Source organism: Aegilops tauschii, chromosome 3, assembly GCF_002575655.3.
Source record: "Aegilops tauschii subsp. strangulata cultivar AL8/78 chromosome 3, Aet v6.0, whole genome shotgun sequence".
NCBI lineage: Eukaryota > Viridiplantae > Streptophyta > Magnoliopsida > Poales > Poaceae > Aegilops > Aegilops tauschii.
This window is the reverse complement of record NC_053037.3, coordinates 15,900,315-15,919,171: the sequence shown is the minus strand read 5'-3', so window position 1 is coordinate 15,919,171 and position 18,857 is coordinate 15,900,315. Positions and strand designations below refer to the sequence as shown.

General features: G+C 46.0%; 1 long non-coding RNA gene across 1 annotated transcript; it reads left to right on the top strand.

Annotated features, from left to right (window-relative positions):
* Positions 1 to 11,861: 11,861 nt before the first annotated feature.
* On the top strand, positions 11,862 to 13,941 carry LOC141042226 (uncharacterized). Its single transcript, XR_012204064.1, has 3 exons — positions 11,862 to 12,105; positions 12,277 to 12,643; positions 13,639 to 13,941. It is a non-coding gene; the product is annotated as an uncharacterized lncRNA (long non-coding RNA).
* Positions 13,942 to 18,857: the final 4,916 nt, after the last annotated feature.

Below are 18,857 nucleotides of genomic sequence, written 5' to 3'. Positions count from 1 at the left end.
GTGCCGCACACCCCCTGTGCTTCACCGATGAGGTGCTGGATCATGAATTTCCAGAGGGATTCAAACCCGTAAACATAGAAGCATACGACGGAACGGCAGACCCTGGGTCTGGATTGAGGACTTTATCGTTCATATCCACATGGCTCGCGGAGATGATCTCCACGCCATTAAATACCTGCCCCTCAAGTTGAAAGGACCAGCTCGGCATTGGTTGAAAAGCCTTCCCGAAAACTCAATTGGAAGTTGGGAGGAACTTGAGGATGCTTTCAAGGCTAATTTCCAAGGGACCTATGTCCGACCTCCGGATGTAGACGATCTAAGTCACATAATTCAACAACTAGGAGAGTCAGCCCGAAATCTTTGGAACAGATTCCTCACTAAGAAGAATCAAATCGTCGACTACCCGGACGCCGAAGCCTTAGCGGCTTTCAAGCATAGCATTCGGGACGAATGGCTCGCCCGACACCTCAGCCAGGAAAAGCCGAAGACAATGGCAGCCCTCACAAGCCTTATGACCCGCTTTTGCGCGGGCGAGGATAGTTGGTTGGCCCGCAGTGGTACCAACGACCCAGGCACATCAAAATCAGGGATGGCAACAGAAAGCCACGACGCAATAGAAATGAGCGTTGAAATAATGAAGACAGCCCAGACAATACGGCGGTCAACGCCGGATTCAGGGGCTCTCGACCCGGTCAACGGAAGAAGCCATTCAAAGGCAGTAGAGATGGACCGTCCAGCCTAAACAGGATTCTAGACAAATTATGTCAGATTCATGGCACCCCCGAAAGACCTTCCAGTCATACCAACAGAGAATGCTGGGTCTTCAAGCAGGCCGGCAAACTAAACGCCGAACACAAGGGGAAGGAGACGCTAAGTGAAGACGAGGATGAGCCCCGCCAGCCGAACACTGGGGGACAAAAGAAATTTCCACCAGAGGTCAAAACAGTAAACATGATTTACGTTGTAGAGCCTGTCGCCCCCAAGCTAAGCCCATGGTCGGCCTACCCGATCTCTTTCGATCACAGGGATCATCCGACTAGTGTCCGGCACGGAGGTTCGGCTGCCTTGGTGCTTGACCCAATAATTAACGGATACCATCTCACCCGAGTCCTTATGGACGGCGGCAGTAGTATCAATCTGATATATCAGGACACTGTCCGCAAAATGGGGATAGACCCATTAAGAATTAGCCAAAGCACTACTACCTTTAAAGGAGTAATACCAGGTGCAGAGGCCTGCTGTACGGGCTCTCTAGCATTAGAGGTTGTATTCGGTTCTCCCGACAACTTCCGAAGCGAAGTACTAACCTTCGGCATCGCTCCATTCCGAAGCGGCTACCATGCACTACTCGGAAGAACGGCTTTCGCCCGTTTTAATGCAGTCCCGCATTACGCTTATCTTAAACTCAAGATGCCTGGTCCACATGGCGTCATCTCAATTAGCGTAAATATCGAGCGTTCTCGGCGTGCGGAAGAATATGCGGTGGCTCTAACAGCCATACCAACTCCCCAACCCGAATAAATGATCGGTCGTCAAGACCACGGACGCGGCTAGACGTGTCCGGCGCACCACTAGTTGTAGCAGCCCAGATGAACCTGAGCTTGGTTGGCGGACACGCCCCCACATGTGGTGCTAGGGGCTGCCCGCACGTATAAAGGCTCACAATTCGGCTTGATCCTATTAGTAAATTAATAGACTGCATTGTTATGGTTCATTAAGAATAACCAACTTTTTCGCATGATCACCAGATTCTTTCGCCTGGGCTTTTTCTCTTTTTTGCAGATGATCATCGTGCTACACCCTTCCAGGATACGGCACAACGGAGACAAAGGCGCAGACGTGCAGCAGGGCCCCGTTCAAAGGTTTCTTTTTAGATTAAGTCCCTGCATAGACCTTTTTTACTGTCTCTTGTTGCTTCAATTCCCCCGATACTTTACATAACCGAGGGGGATACCGGCGTTATTGGCATTTCGTCACGGCAAGATTAATGCATGTACCTGGAAATTTAGGGCTCATTATCGAGGGCGTTACTCAGCCCAGAATATGTTCTAAAGTCCGAATACCTTAGGGAGTGTTCGGCGTCGCGAGTTTGGCCTTATATGCATCAGCTCCGAATCATGTCTTTGGTCAAATGTTGGGTTTGCCCGGCTCCCGTGTTTTGATACCTTACGTTCCGCTCTATCGCCTAAGGTGCCACCGGGAGAACTACTGCGATTGTGCCCCGGTTCATCTGGGCGAGCACCTCAGTAGAGAAAGCCGAAAACTAACTGTCATGATAAAGCGTGAGATTGGTCAACCACTCGATGACTCATCGGAATCTTCGGGATTCCTCCGCATTAACGAAGGACCGTTTCCCGGTCACGTACATACGTGCACCGTATTCGGATGAACGCGAAAGTACCAGGGGCTATATAGTAGCCCCACCATCAAACTCCTATGGCTAAGTGAAAGTGTTATAGCAATATAGTCTGATTGCCTTGTTCGCCGCACTATCACCTCCTCAAACGGACCAAGACGTTGGATTAAGTGTGATTATGCGTTTTCCCGAACACCCCCGCATTATATGCGTGGGGGCTGAAGCCGACGACTGCTATCTTTCAGGTTATATACATATATACATAAACGGCCGCACAGGAGGCACTTAATACTTTACGGGCAAAAGTATGAAAATAGCCTTTATAATCAAAATAGCATTGTTTTTACAATCAAGATACATGTCATTAGAACATGGTACTTTCGGAGCACTGAGCCTCTATTACACGGGAACCTTCTAGGACTTCTTCAAAATAGTGCTCGGGCGAGTCCTGGCCTCCGGTCGGACCCCTGGTTGCAATGGCGGTGGCCTCCATCTCTGTCCAGTATGTCTTAACACGGGCAAGAGCCATCCACGCACCCTCTATGCACGCCGACCTCTTTATAGCGTCGATATGCGGCACAGCATGAAGAAACCATTGCACTAAACCAAAATAACTTTCCAGACTCGGCTCCTTCGGCCAAAGATGATCCACGACATACCTCATGGCAAGCCCGGACAACCTATGGAGCTCGGCCCACTCGGCCATCTGTTCATTTAATAGCAGCGGACGCTTTGGAGCACTGAACTGCGACCAGAACAACTTTTCCACCTCATGATCCTTCTGATCTTTGAAGTATTCAGTCGCATCAGCAGCACTCTTCGCTAAGTCCAGGTATGTGTCTGCAGCACTCCATAATTTATCCAGAGGGGCATACTTCAGATCGCCGAACTTCGTCCGTAATAAGAAGGGCTTCCCAGCAGTGATATCTCCAGCTTGGCGAAGCTCCTCCCGCGCCGCTCTGATTCCCGAGCGCGCTTCCTTGGCTGCTTCTAAGGCCTTCTTCAAGTCAGCCGCTTTCGTCTAGTTCTCCCTCTCGAGGAGCTCGTAGCGGCTGGCGGCATTTTGCAGCTCAAGAGCCATATTGGCTACTTTCTCTTCGCTCTAGCGACGAGCAGCTTTTTCGGCCTCTAACTCTTTGGCTGCCTTCAGGGCAGCCGCATCACTTCTTCTCGCTTGCTCCTTGGCTCAGGCAAGTTCCGCCCGCAGGGTCTCCACGGCAGCAGCTCCATCTGCAATTAAAGCATATTATAGATACTAGCATCATGCTCCTCTTAATATTTGCTAATCGCCTAAAAATACATACCTTGCGCCTCGTCAAGCCGCTTGTTCACAAGCACGATGTCGGCGTCGGCCGCATCAAGCTGCCGCCTCAGTTCGGCAAAATCAGCAGTCTGATCAGCCACCGGACCTTCAGCTTCCTGCACATGATAGCAGTGCGGTCATTACCTGGGACTATGATCCTCTATTCGCCGCTGGTCGGCAACCAGAGTCTCAGGGGCTACTATCTATACAGAGCACACCTATCGTGTGCGGTACAGTCAAAAGTATATATTACTTTGCGTACCTCAAAGCCTCTTAGCAGGCTTGTAAAAGCTTCATTTAACCCGCTCTTGGCGGATGAAATCCTCTCAATCACCGTACCCATTAAGGTACGATGCGCCTCTGAGATAGCCGATTGCTCCAAAAGACCCATCAATGTGTCCGGATGGGCACCGGACAATTCCGGGCTCTTTCTGCTGCTCTCCTTGGGAGCCGGACACTCCAGACTTCGGGCGGCCGAAGAGTTACCTTCCAGCCTTGGCGGATCAGGAGAAATCCTCCGCGACGACACCTTAGGGTTGTCCGTTTCGTGATGCGGGGAAGCAGGAGAAGGCGTCTTGCTCTCCATCATCTCCGGAAGAAGATCCCCCGAAGACGAACTTTGTTGAGAAGGGCTAGGAGCCCGACTGTAAAACATGTGTCCTGGTCGTTATTCTCAGGGAGGAAAAAAGGATATATTTATCAAAGTGCCTTTGTTCACTTACGGCTCGGTTGATGGTTGGCCCCCTTGCAGGCGCTGTGCGGTAAGGATGCCCTCCGAGCCAGGGCCCCCTGGCGAAGTTTTCTTCCCTCGTTTGGAAGCTTCCGTTTCCAAATCTTCAGGGGCGCTCCTTTTCTTCCCATGGGGAGAGGCGATTTTTGATTCACCTCTCCGATCACCCTTCTTTGCGGAGGTACTAATTCCCCCGGTTTGGATGTGTAATGCATGAAGCCCGCTCTCGGCTTCTCTACGCCTCCCTTCATCTTCTCCTGATGGCACTTGGTAGGGTGCGCGCTCCAGGATCCTGGCTAGAACAGGATTCGGCAAGCCTTCAGGAAGAGGGGCCGAACACCTGATCCTCTCCGCCTTCCTTATCCAATCCTGGCCGAGGGTGGTTTATCAGAATAATGTCATAATAGACACAATAACGGTGTGTTCGGTTGCAAAATTACTTACTTGGGTATCTGGACGGTTGTAGTTCAGACCCGCATCCTCGGTGGTGTCCGGACACTTTACTCGTGGTCCGAAGAATAATTGATACATCCCTTCGAGCGTCACGCCGAAGAAATGTTTAATAGTTCGCGGTCCTTCTGGGTTGAACTCCCACATACGGAGAGGTCGACGCTTGCATGGCGGGACCCGACGAACCAGCATTACTTGCATTACTTGGACGAGACTGACGTCCCTCCTGAGGAGATCTCGGATGCGGCTTTGCAATGTCAGCACGTCATTAATTGGCCCCAGTCCAGCCCTTTGTTGACCCATGACGCCAGTTGAGGCAGAGGGCCCGGGCGAAAGGCCGAGGCGGCCACCCACTTTGTACCCGGGGGGGCAGTGATGTAGAACCACTCCCGCTGCCATAATTCGGACACCTCCGGGAAGGAACCCTTCGGCCATGGGGCGTCGGCACCTTTGCTTATTATAGCGCCTCCGCACTCTGTGTCGCCCCTCGATCATCTTCGGCTTCACATTGAAGGTCTTGAGCCATAAGCCGAAGTGGGGGGTAATGCGGAGGAAGGCTTCACACACGATGATAAACGACGAGATGTGAAGGATGGAATTTGGAGCTAGGTCATGGAAATCTAGCCCATAATAAAACATGAGCCCTCTTACGAAGGGGACAATACTAAATCCAAGCCCTCGAAGGAAGTGGGAAACAAATACGACACTCTCGCTGGGTTCGGGAGTGGGAATAACCTGCCCTTGAGCAGGTAGGCGGTGGGAGATTTCGGCGGTCAGATACCTAGCCTCCCTAAGCTTCCTGATATCCTCCTCTGTCACAGAAGAGGCCATCCACCGGCCTTGAAGGTTGGATCCGGACATGATTGAAGGTCCGAAGCGCTTAGCCTAAGCCTTGGGTGTTGGAACTCGAGGTAGGGGAAGGGAAAGATTGGGCGTGGAAAGAAAAGGACAGGCCTGGACCTCTTTATAAAGGGGGTGAATATCAAGCGTCCTCCGCGTGACCGTTTGGAACTTGCCTAAAACCGTGGAGTTATTTCAGTAACACGATTGGGTTACCCACACCTGTATTGATGAGAATCCCGCGATAAGGGGGACACGATCTCTGCTTCGACAAGACGTGCCAATGAAACCGCCTCGCAGTACGTGTTATGGCAGGCAGGGAGAAAATGATTCGAATAATGACCGGGCCGCGGCGTGATGTCACGCTGTGAAAAGTTGTCAGCAGATTAGATTCGTGAAATATATTCTCTCTACGGTGTTATGTGGAATTTGTTTTGCAGAGCCGGACACGATCCTCGTGTTCACAATCTTCTATGGAGTATTCGGAGAAGGAACCCGCCTTGCAATGCCGAAGACAACCTGCGCGCCGGACTCATCGTCATTGAAGCCTGGTTCAGGGGCTACTAAGGGAGTCCTGGATTAGGGGGTATCTAGACTGCCGGACTATATACTTTGGCCGGACTGTTGGACTATGAAGATACAAGATTGAAGACTTCTTCCCGTGTCCGTATGGGACTCTCCTTTGCGTGGAAGGCAAGCTTCGCGATTCGGATATGTAGATTTCCTTCTCTGTAACCGACTCTGTGTAACCCTAGCCCCCTCCGGTGTCTATATAAACCGGAGGGTTTAGTCCGTAGGACCAACAACATCATTATCAACAATCATACCATAGGCTAGCTTCTAGGGTTTAGCCTCTACGATCTCGTGGTAGATCAACTCTTGTAATACTCATATCATCAAGATCAATCAAGTAGGAAGTAGGGTATTACCTCCATCGAGAGGGCCCGAACCTGGGTAAACATTGTGTCCCCCGCCTCCTGTTACCATTAGCCTTAGACGCACAGTTCGGGACCCCCTACCCGAGATCCGCCGGTTTTGACACCGACAGCTATGATTTCAGATCTGAACCATTTATGTTATCACCATTATATCCATGTTCTAGATCCGATCTTGCAAGTTATAGTCACCTACTACGTGTTATGATCCGGCAACCCCGGAGTGACAATAGTTGGGACCACTCCCGGTGATGAACGTAGTTTGAGGAGTTCATGTATTCACCATGTGTTAATGCTTTGTTCTGGTTCTCTATTAAAAGGAGGCCTTAATATCCCTTAGTTCCCAATAGGACCCCGCTGCCACGGGAGGGTAGGACAAAAGATGTCATGCAAGTTCTTTCCATAAGCATGTATGACTATTTACGGAATACATGCCTACATTATATTTATGAACTGGAGCTAGTGCCGTATCGCCCTAGGTTATGACTGTCTCATGATGAATATCATCCAACGAGTCACGGATCCAATGCCTACGAATTTATCTTATATTGTTCTTGCTAAGTTACTACTGTTGCTACTGCTATCGTTACTGCTACAAAATCACTACTATCACTGTTACCGTTACTGTTGCTACTGCTGCTATCATCAAAACTATCATATTACTGTGCTACTAATCATCTTATTGCTGATAATTAATCTCCAGGTGTGGTTGAATTGACAACTCAGCTGCTAATACCTTAAAATACCAGCTGTGAATACATAGACAAAACACCGTGTCCCTAGTATGCCTCTACTAGACTAGCTCGTTTATCAAAGATGGTTAAGTTTCCTAACCATAGACATACGTTGTCATTTAATGAACAGGATCACATCATTAGGAGAACAATGTGATGGACAAGACCCATCCGTTAGCTTAGCATAATGATCATTCAGTTTTATTGCTATTGCTTTCTTTTTCTCAAATACATATTCCTCCGACTGTGAGATTATGCAACTCCCGGATACCGGAGGAATGCCTTGTGTGCTATCAAACATCACAATGTAACTAGGTTATTATGAAGATGCTCTACAGGTATCTCCGAAGGTGTTTGCTGGGTTGGCATAGATCGAAATTAGTATTTGTCACTCCGAGTATCGGAGAGGTATCTCTGGGCCCTCTCGGTAATGCACATCATAAGAAGCCTTTCAAGCAAAGTGACTAATGAGTCAGTTGCAGGATGATGCATTATGAAACGAGTAAAGAGACTTGTCGGTAACGAGATTGAACTAGGTATGAAGATACCGACGATTGAATCTCGGGCAAGTAACATACCGATGACAAAGGGAATAACGTATGTTGTCATAACGGTTTGACCGATAAAGATCTTCGTAGAATATGTGGGAACCAATATGAGCATCCAGGTTCCGCTATTGGTTATTGACCGGAGAGGTGTCTCGGTCATCTCTACATAGTTCTCGAACCTGTAGGGTCTGCATGCTTAATGTTCGATGACGATACGTATTTTATGAGTTATGTGTTTTGGTCACCGAAGGTTGTTCGGAGTCCATGATGAGAACACGGACATGACGAGGAGTCTTGAAATGGTCGAGAGGTAAAGATTGACATATCGGGTATTCGGACACCGGAAGTGTTCCGGAATCTATCGGGTACATATTGAAGTACCGGGGGAGTTAGCGGAACCCCCCGGGGGAAGATATGGGCCATAGGAGGGAGGCACAATAGCCCACAAAGGGGTGGCACGCCCCCCACCAGGGAGGAGTCCGAATTGGACAAGGGAAGGGGGTGGCGCCCCCCTTTCCTTCTCCTCCTCTCTCTCCTTCCCCCTTTCCCCTTCCGGTAAAAGGAAGGGGGGATGAATCCTACTAGGACCCCAAGTAGGACTCCTCCTACTTGGGGGGCGCCTAGGGCCGGCCTCCTCTCCACCCCTCCTTTATATACGGGGGGCGCCCCTAGAAGACACATCAATTGTTCCAAGCCGTGTGCGACGCCCCCCCCCCTCCACAGTTTACGCCTCGAGTCATATTCTCGCGGTGCTTAGGCGAAGCCCTGCGCGGATCACATCACCATCACCACACCGTCATGCTAACGGAACTCATCTACTTCGTCGACCCTCTGCTGGATCAACAGTTCGAGGGACGTCATCACACTGAACGTGTGCAGAACTCGAAGGTGTCATGCATTCGGTACTAGATCGATCGTAACGAGAAGAAGTTCGACTACATCAACCGCGTTAAGCAAACACTTCCACTTTCGGTCTACGAGGGTACGTGGACACACTCTCCCCTCTCGTTGCTATGCATCTCCTAGATAGATCTTGCGTGAGCGTAGGAAATTTTTTGAAATTGCATGCTACATTTCCCAATAGTGGCATCCGAGCCATGTCTATGCATAGATGATATGCACGAGTAGAACACAAAAGTTGTGGGCGGTGATCGTCATACTACTTACCACCAATGTCTTATTTTGATTCGGCGGTATTGTTGGATGAAGCGGCCGGGACCACCCTTACATGACCACGTTCATGAGACCGGTTCCACCGACAGGCATGCAACTAGTTTTGCATAAAGGTGGCTGGCGGGTGTCTGTTTCTCCAACTTTAGTTGAATCCAATTTGACTGTGGCCTGTCCTTGTTGAAGGTTAAAACAGCAAACTTGACAAATCACCATTGTGGTTTTGTGCAGTAGGTAAGAACGGTTCTTGCTAGAAGCTCGTAGTAGCCACATAAAACTTGCAACAATAAAGTAGAGGACGTCTAACTTGTTTTTGCAGGGCATCTTGTGATGTGATATGGTCAAGACATGATGTGATATACGTTGTTGTATGAGATGATCATGTTTTGTAAAAGTTATCGGCAACTGGAAGGAGCCTTATGGTTGTCGCTTTATTGTATGAAATGCAACGCCATGTAATTGCTTTACTTTATCACTAAGCGGTAGCGATAGTTATAGAAGCAATAGTTGGCGAGACGACCACGACGCAATGATGGAGATCAAGGTGTCGAGCCAGTGACGATGGAGATCATGACGTTGCTTTGGAGATTGAGATCAAAAACACAAGATGATGATGGCCATATCATGTCACATATTTTGATTGCATCTGATGTTTATCTTTATGCATCTTATTTTGCTTAGTACGGCGGTAGCATTATAAGATGATCCGTTAACTAAATTTCAAGGTATAAGTGTTCTCCTCGAGTATGCACCATTGCGAAAGTTCTTCGTGCTGAGACACTACGTGATGATCAGGTGTGATAGGCTCTACGTTCACATACAACGGGTGCAAGCCAGTTTTGCACATGTGGAACACTCGAGTTCAACTTGACGAGCCTAGCATGTACGGACATGGCCTCGGAACACTGGAGACCGAAAGGTCGAACGTGAATCATATAGTAGATATGATCAACATAAGATGTTCACCATTGATGACTACTCCATCTCACGTCATGATCGGATATGATTTAGTTGATTTGGATCACGTATCATTTAGATGACTTGAGGGATGTCTATCTAAGTGGGATTTCTTAAGTAATATGATTAATTGAAATTTAATTTATCATAAACTTAGTCCTGATAGTATTTGCAAATTATGTTGTAGATCAATAGCTCACGTTATAGCTCCCCTATGTTTTTTGATATGTTCCTAGAGAATACTAAGTTGAAAGATGATAGTAGCAATGATGCGGACTGGGTCCGTGATATGAGGATTATCCTCATTGCTGCACAGAAGAATTATGTCCTTGATGCACCGCTAGGTGATAGACCTATTGCAGGAGCAGATGTAGATGTTATGAACATTTGGCAAGCTCGATATGATGACTACTTAATAGTTTAGTGCACCATGCTTTACAGCATAGAACCGGGACTTCAAAAATGTTTTGAACACCACAAAGCATATGAGATGTTCAAAGAGCTGAAATTGGTATTTCAGACTCATGCCCATGTCGAGAGGTATGAGACCTCTGACAAGTACTTTGCTTAAAAGATGGAGGAGAATAGCTCAGCTAGTGAGCATGTGCTCAGAATGTCTGGGTATTACAATTTCTTGAATCAAGTGGAGGTTAATCTTCCAGATAAGACAGTGATTGACAAAGTTCTCTAGTCACTATCACCAAGTTACTAGAACTTCGTGATGAACTATAATTTGCAAGGGATGACGAAAGCAATTCCTGAGCTCTTCGTGATGCTGAAATCAACGAAGGTAGAAATCAAGAAAAAGCATCAAGTGTTGATGATTAAACAATACCACTAGTTTCAAGAAAAGGGCAAAGGGAAAGAAAGGGAACTTCAAGAAGAATGGAAAGCAAGTTGTCACTCCCGTGAAGAAGCCCAAAGCTGGACCTAAGCCTGAAACTGAGTGCTTCTACTGCAAAGGAAATGATCGCTGGAAGCGGAACTACCCCAAATATTCGGCGGATAAGAAGGATGGCAAAGTGAACAAAGGTATATTTGATATACATGTTATTGATGTGTACCTTACTAGTGCTCATAGTAGCCCCTGGGTATTTGATACTTGTTCAGTTGCTAAGATTAGTAATTCAAAACATGAGTTGCAGATTGAATGGAGACTAGTTGAGGGTGAAGTGACAATGTGTGTTGGAAATGGTTCCAAGATTATATGATCATCATCGCACATTCCCTATACTTTCAGGATTAGTGTTAAACCTAAATAAATGTTATTTGATGTTTGCGTTGAGCATGAACAAGATAGGATCATGTTTATTGCAATACGGTTATTCATTTAAGACAGAGAATAATTGTTATTCTGTTTACATGAATAAAACCTTCTATGGTCATACACCCAATGTTGATGGTTTATTGAATCTCGATCGTAGTAATACACATATTCATAATATTTCTATACTACTATTAAACAAGAGAACATCTTCAGGAGCGAACGAAAACTCTGCCATCCACCGAATCGGCACGAAAAGGGGAGCCAACGTGTCCCGTAAAAAAATCAGGAGAGCCCACGTCTGCCGTCCGAAAAAAAAGAAAATGAGAGGCCACGTTTCGTCCTGCCTCGCCTCCATCGTTCCCCACTCCCCTCCCTCCCTTCCCTCTCCTCCTCGCCGCCGCCACAGGACGCCGCCGGGGTCCCTCTCCTCCCTCCAGCAGCAGCGGCGGCACGAGACGCAGCGGGCTCGGCCATCGTTGGCGGCGGGGTTCCTCTCCTCTATCGAGCAGCGGCGGCGGCGGGGGACACAGCGCGATCGATCTGCGTCGGCGGCGGTGGGTCCCTCTCCTCCGACGAGCAGAGACGGCCGCATGGGACACAGCGGGCTCGTCCGCACCGAGCGCAGGCTCGCTTGACGTGGGAACCATATTCCTCGAAAACAGATGCAGGGATCACTGCGGTTGCCTCAGGTTCTATCGTTGAACAGTCGACTATGTCTCTGTTATCAGTGTATATCCACAGGTCGGCGGAGTTGACTCTCTTGAGGCTGACGCGACAGAATGGACAGGACTGGGATCTTGATCTCCTACAGGGAGGTAAGGCCACACTCTTAAAACAATGGAGTGCACTTACAGAAAAACGGAATGGATCATATAGAATGTTGATTGTCAGACTCTGACACTGAAAGATAAATCTTGTGGCATTATCTTGAAGTTGATCCATATTTTGATTTAATGAATACTCAAGCTACTACCATCTTGATTCAGCAAAGGAGGGGTAATCTCATACTCAAGCCAGTTGAAGTCCTCCATTAACACGGCGAGGACGAGGTCGAGCGCATCATGGCCGTTTGAGTAGGAGAAGCACCGGGCGGCGGGGCTAAGGATGGTGCCGGCGAGCCGGAAGAAGCGGGGGAGCACGTCAGGCAGGAAGGCAGCGGGAACACGGTGGCCCGGTCGACGTGGGGGATAGAAGAAAAGGCGCTCGAAGGAGTCCATGAAGAGCCAGGCGAGGTCGTCGAAGAAGTGATGGGGAGCTCCGAAGACGGGTGTCCTCGCCGCCGGCGCCACGTGGATCTGCTCCAGCAAGTGCACCTCCGCTTCCGCCATGGGTTCACTGGCTTTGCTTGCTTGGGTGGGTCGATCTTATCTTCTCTCTATGCCCACCCACCACTATCTGACTTTCAGTGTGCTCTTCTTGCTTGCCTATGACTACCGGGGTAGGTTTGGCACTAATCTACTGGAGTGATTTAGCTCCCATACTGCATCGAACACGTTTCGTCCAGCCACCGCTCATATTTCTGTAATTCACAAGACCATCAAGACCGTCAAAACGAAGGTTCATGTATCCATGTGTAAGAATGGCTTAAATCAAGGTCTGAAACATATCAAAAGTCGGCAAAGCATATGTTTTTTGTATCTTAGATTTCTGCTAGGGTGTTATGTATTTCAGGTGTATTTGTGTTAGTCGATACTTGCAGCAAAATCACCACCATCATACAGAAAATCTAACAAATTATATGTATTGATGCTTCCTTGAGCCTACTACTAATAGGATGGCAATGTGTTTTTACTGAAAAGCTGTAGTAGCCTTGATTCAAGTCGGACAATGAAGTATGAACCCATTTTTATCCAATTTATGTGGATGGGCTGCCCATAGAAGGTACTGATAATGCATCGCCTCTATATTCTTAAATTACATTTCAATTGAGAATTACTATCTCTAATGAAATATGATTGGCCAGTGGTAAGAAAACACCAGCCTTGCTGCACTGCAAATTCTAACCTACAGTAAGAAGGTGCTTTCCGCTGGTGTATATCCCTTTGTTCCGTCGAACTAGCAATAGTACAACTATGTTAACGAAATTGCTGCTACAATATTCTTTTTGAGATTGCAATACTATATTTATAAAATTTATGGGCGGATGTGAGAGTAGTTGTTATTTTCATCATGGAAATATTGATTAAAGTTGATCAGCCAGAATTAAAGAAGCATATGAGATCTATGTAATAAATTGAGTTTTCATTAGAGATGTCTTACTGGACATGTATTCTGATTTAACTTCACAACTGTCAATTCTATTCAGGCATATTTTGATAACTTCTCAATGGTTTCATGATGATTTTCAGGAAACCAAAGCAACCTCTTTTACCACTCAAGTTGGAGGGAATCCAGTTGTCCTCAACACTTAAGAATTGATTTCCCGAAAGGAGTTCCTTGCCAGTTTTGGTTCCTTTCATGCACTATTGTTGTTTAAACTATGCTCATAAAAGCCTAATAAGAATCGACTAAATGAATCAGGGAGTAGCTGAGTCTTCATATGAAGAGCAAACATGTCATAGTTATCCATGTATTTTCTGTTTTTTATCATGGATGTTGTTATCATAGTTCCTATTTTTTTTGGCTGGCTCAAACACCTTGTTTAATATTGAAGATCCATTTTTTCCCACTGTTCAATTCAGCTCTTAATTTTTTGTGTAAATGGTCAGGCAATGCACTTCTAATAATTAAGTTGTTATCCTAGGAATATTTTGAAAAATATTGTACTTATCATCTCAGCTAATCCTTATTTATTCATTAACAAACATAATGTGACAGACGTCTATGCGTGCGTTGCACGTACGTACTTACTAGTATGCTAAAAGATGCAAAGTTGATAATGATAGTGCAACATATTTGTGGCACTGCTGTTTAGGTCATATCGGTGTAAAGCGCATGAAGAAACTCCGTAAAGATGGACTTTTGGAATCACTTGATTATGAATCATTTGATACTTGCGAACCGTGCCTCATGGGCAAGATGACTAAAACTCTGTTCTCCGGAACAATGGAGTGAGCCAATGACTTACTGGAAATAATACATACAGATGTATGCGGTCCGATGAGTGCTGAGGCTCGCAGTGGGTATCGTTATTTTCTGACCTTCACAGATGATTTAATAAGATATGGGTATGTATACTTAATGAAACACAAGTCTGAAACATTTGAAAAGTTCAAAGAATTTCAGAGTGAAGTGGAGAATCATCGTAACAAGAAAATAAAGTTTCTATGATCTGATCGTGGAGGAGAATATTTGAGTTACGAGTTTGGCCTTCATTTATAATAATGTGGAATAGTTTCACAACTCACGCCACCTAGAACACCATAGCGAAATGGTGTGTCCGAACGTTGTAACCGTACTTTATTGGATATGGTGCGATCTATGATGTCTCTTACCGATTTATCACTATCATTTTGGGGTTATCCATTAGAGACAAGCTGCATTCACTTTAAATAGGGCACCATCAAAATCCGTTGATACGACACCGTATGAACTGTGGTTTGGCAATAAACCTAAGCAGTCGTTTCTTAAAGTTTGGGGATGCGATGCTTATGTCAAAAGGCTTTAGCCTGATAAGCTCGAACCGAAATCGGAGAAATGTGTCTTCATAGAATACTCTAAGGAAACAATTGGGTACACCTTCGACCACAGATCCGAAGGCAAGATTTTTGTTGCCAAGAATGGAACCTTCCTAGAGAAGGAGTTTCTCTCGAAAGATGAGTGGGAGAAAAGTACAACTTGATGAGGTAATTGTACCTGCTCTCAATTTGGAAAGTAGCTCATCCGAGAATAAATTGATTTGCCCAATGATCGGTGACCCATAGAGAATAAATGGATCTTCAAGAAGAAGACTGACGCTGGTGATAATGTTACTGTCTACAAAGCTCGACTTGTCGCAAAAAGGTTTTTGACAAGTTCAAGGAGTTGACTACGATGAGACTTTCTCATCCGTAGCGATGCTTAAGTCTGTCCGAATCATGTTAGCAATTGCCACATTTTATGATTATGAAATCTGCCAAAATGGATGTCAAAACTGCATTCCTTAATGGATTTCTTAAAGAAGAGTTGTATATGATGCAACCAGAAGGTTTTGTCGATCCTAAAGGTGCTAACAAAGTGTGCAAGCTCATGCGATCCATCTATGGACTGGTGCAAGCATCTCAGAGTTGGCGTATACGCTTTGATGAGGTGATCAAAGCATATGGTTTTATACAGACTTTTGGAGAAGTCTGTATTTACAAGAAAGTGAGTGGGAGCTCTATAGCATTTCTAATATTATATGTGGATGACATATTGTTGATTGGAAATGATGTAGAATTTCTGGATGGCATAAAAGGATACTTGAATAAAAAATGCATTGAAAGATCTCGGTAAAGCTACTTATGTATTGGGCATCAAGATCTATAAGAGATAGATCGAGACGCTTAATAGGACTTTCACAAAGCACGCACCTTGACAAGATTTTGGAAGAGTTCAAAATGGATCGGTCAAAGAAGGAGTTCTAGCCTGTATTGTAAAGTGTGAAGTTGAGTAAGACTCAAAAGCCCGACCACGGCAAAATATAGAGAGAATGAAAGTCATTCCCTATGCCACAGTCATAGGTTCTATAAAGTATGTTGTGCTGTGTATCAGGCCAGTTATGTGCCTTGCCATGAGTTTGGCAAGGGGGTACAATAGTGATCCGGGAGTAGGTCACTAGACAGCGGTCAAAATTATCCTTAGAGGACTCAGGAAATATTTCTCGGTTATGGAGGTGATAAAGAGTTCGTCGTAAGGAGTTACGTTGATGCAAGTTTTTTCGGCGATCCAGATGACTCTGAGTCTCAATCTGGATACATATTGAAAGTGGGAGCAATTAGCTAGAGTAGCTCCATGCAGAGCATTGTAGACATAGAAATTTGCGAAATACATACGGATCTGAATGTGGCAGACCCGTTGACTAAGCCTCTCTCACAAGCAAAACATGATCACACCTTAGTACTCTTTGGGTGTTAATCACATGGTGATGTGAACTGGATTATTAACTCTAGTAAACCCTTTGGGTATTGGTCCCATGGAGATGTGAACTATTGGTGTTAAATCACATGACGATGTGAACTAGATTATTGACTCTAGTGCAAGTGGGAGACTGAAGGAAATATGCCCTAGAGGCAATAATAAAGTTCTTATTTTATATTTCCTTATTTCATGATAAATGTTTACTATTCATGCTAGAACTTTATTAACCGGAAACTTGATACATGTGTGAATACATGGACAAAACACCGTGTCCCTAGTATGCCTCTACTAGACTAGCTCGTTTACCAAAGATGGTTAAGTTTCCTAACCATAGACATGTGTTGTCATTTCATGAATGGGATCACATCATTAGGAGAATGATGTGATGGACAAGACCCATCCGTTAGCTTAGCATAATGATCGTTCAGTTTTATTGCTATTGCTTTCTTCAAGTCAAATACATATTCCTCCGACTATGAGATTATGCAACTCCCGGATACCGGAGAAATGCCTTATGTGCTGTGAAATGTCACAACGTAACTGGATGATTATAAAGATGCTCTAAAGGTATCCCCGAAGGTGTTTGTTGGGTTGGCATAGATCGAGATTAGGATTTGTCACTCCGATTCCGAGTATCGGAGTTGTATCTCTGGGCCCTCTCGGTAATGCACATCATAAGAAGCCTTGCAAGCAAAGTGACTAATGAGTTAGTTTCAAGATGATGCGTTATGGAATGAGTAAAGGGACTTGCCAGTAACGAGATTGAACTAGGTATGAAGATACCGACGATCAAATCTCGGGGAAGTAATATACCGATGACAAAGGGAATAACGTATGTTGTCATAATGGTTCGACCGATAAAGATCTTAGTAGAATATGTAGGAACCAATATGAGCATCCAGGTTCCGCTATTGGTTATTGACCGGAGAGGTGTCTCGGTCATGTCTACATAGTTCTCGAACCCGTAGGGTCCGCACGCTTAAAGTTCGATGACGATATGTATTATATGAGTTATGTGTTTTGGTGACCGAAGGTTGTTCGGAGTCCCGGATGATATCATGGACATGACGAGGAGTCTCGAAATGGTCGAAAGGTAAAGATTGATATATTGGAAGGTAGTATTCGGACACCGGAAGTGTTCCAAAATGTATCGGGTACATATCGGAGTACCGGGGGGTTATCGAAACCGCCTGGGGGAAGATATGGGCCATAGAAGGGAGGCACACCAGCCCACAAAGGGGTGGCAACCCCGCCAGGGAGGAGTCCGAATTGGAAAAGGGGAGGGGGCGGCGCCCCCCTTTCCTCCTCCTCCTCTCTCTCCTTCCCCTTTCCCCCCTTCGGTAAAAGGAAGGGGGGCAAATCCTACTAGGACCCCAAGTAGGACTCCTCCTACTTGGGGCGCGCCTAGGGACGGCCTCCTCTCCCTCCCTCCTTTATATACGGGGGGCGCCCCTAGAAGACACATCAATTGTTCCAAGCCGTGTGCGGTGCCCCCTCCACATTTTACGCCTCCAGTCATATTCTCGCGGTGCTTAGGCGAAGCCCTGCGCGGATCACATCGCCAGCACCATCACCACGCCGTCGTGCTGACGGAACTCATCTACTTCCTCGACCCTCTATTGGATCAAGAGCTCGAGGGACGTCATCGCGCTGAACGTGTGTAGAACTCGGAGGTGCCATGCGTTTGGTACTAGATCGGTCGGAACGAGAAGACGTTCGACTACATCAACCGCATTAAGAAAACACTTCCGCTTTCGGTTACGAGGGTATGTGGACACACTCTCCCCTCTCGTTGCTATGCATCTCCTAGATTGATCTTGCATGAGCGTAGGATTTTTTTTAAATTGTATGCTACGTTTCCAAACAATACTTGCAACCTGACGTAAGAGAGGGGTTTTCAATCCCTCACAGGTAAAAAGATAGGTAAAATTGTAGTAGTTTGGATAAATAGATCTCGCGGGAACGCGAGATCAAATAAATGAATAAAAATTGCAGCAAGGTACTTTCGTGTTTTTGGATTAATAGATCTGAAAATAAAAGTTGCAAATAAATAAAAAGGCAAATAGCAAAATAGATCTAAAAGTATATGATGAGAAAATAGACCCGAGGGCCGTAGATTTGACTAGTGGCTTCTCTTGAGAAAAATAGCATACGGTGGGTAAACAAATTACTGTTGGGCAATTGATATAACTTCAAATAATCATGATGATATCCAGGCAATGATCATTATATAGGCTTCACGTCCAAGATTAGTAGACCGAATCCTGCCTGCATCTACTACTATTACTCCACACATCGAACGCTATCCAGCATGCATCTAGTGTATTAAGTTCATGAAAAAACAGAGTAATGCAATAAGAACGATGACATGATGTAGACAAGATCTATTTATGTAGAAATAGACCCCATCTTGTTATCCTTAATAGCAACGATACATACGTGTCGATTCCCCTTCTGTCACTGGGATCAAGCATCGTAAGATCGAACCCATCACAAAGCACCTCTTCCCATGGCAAGAAAAATCGATCTA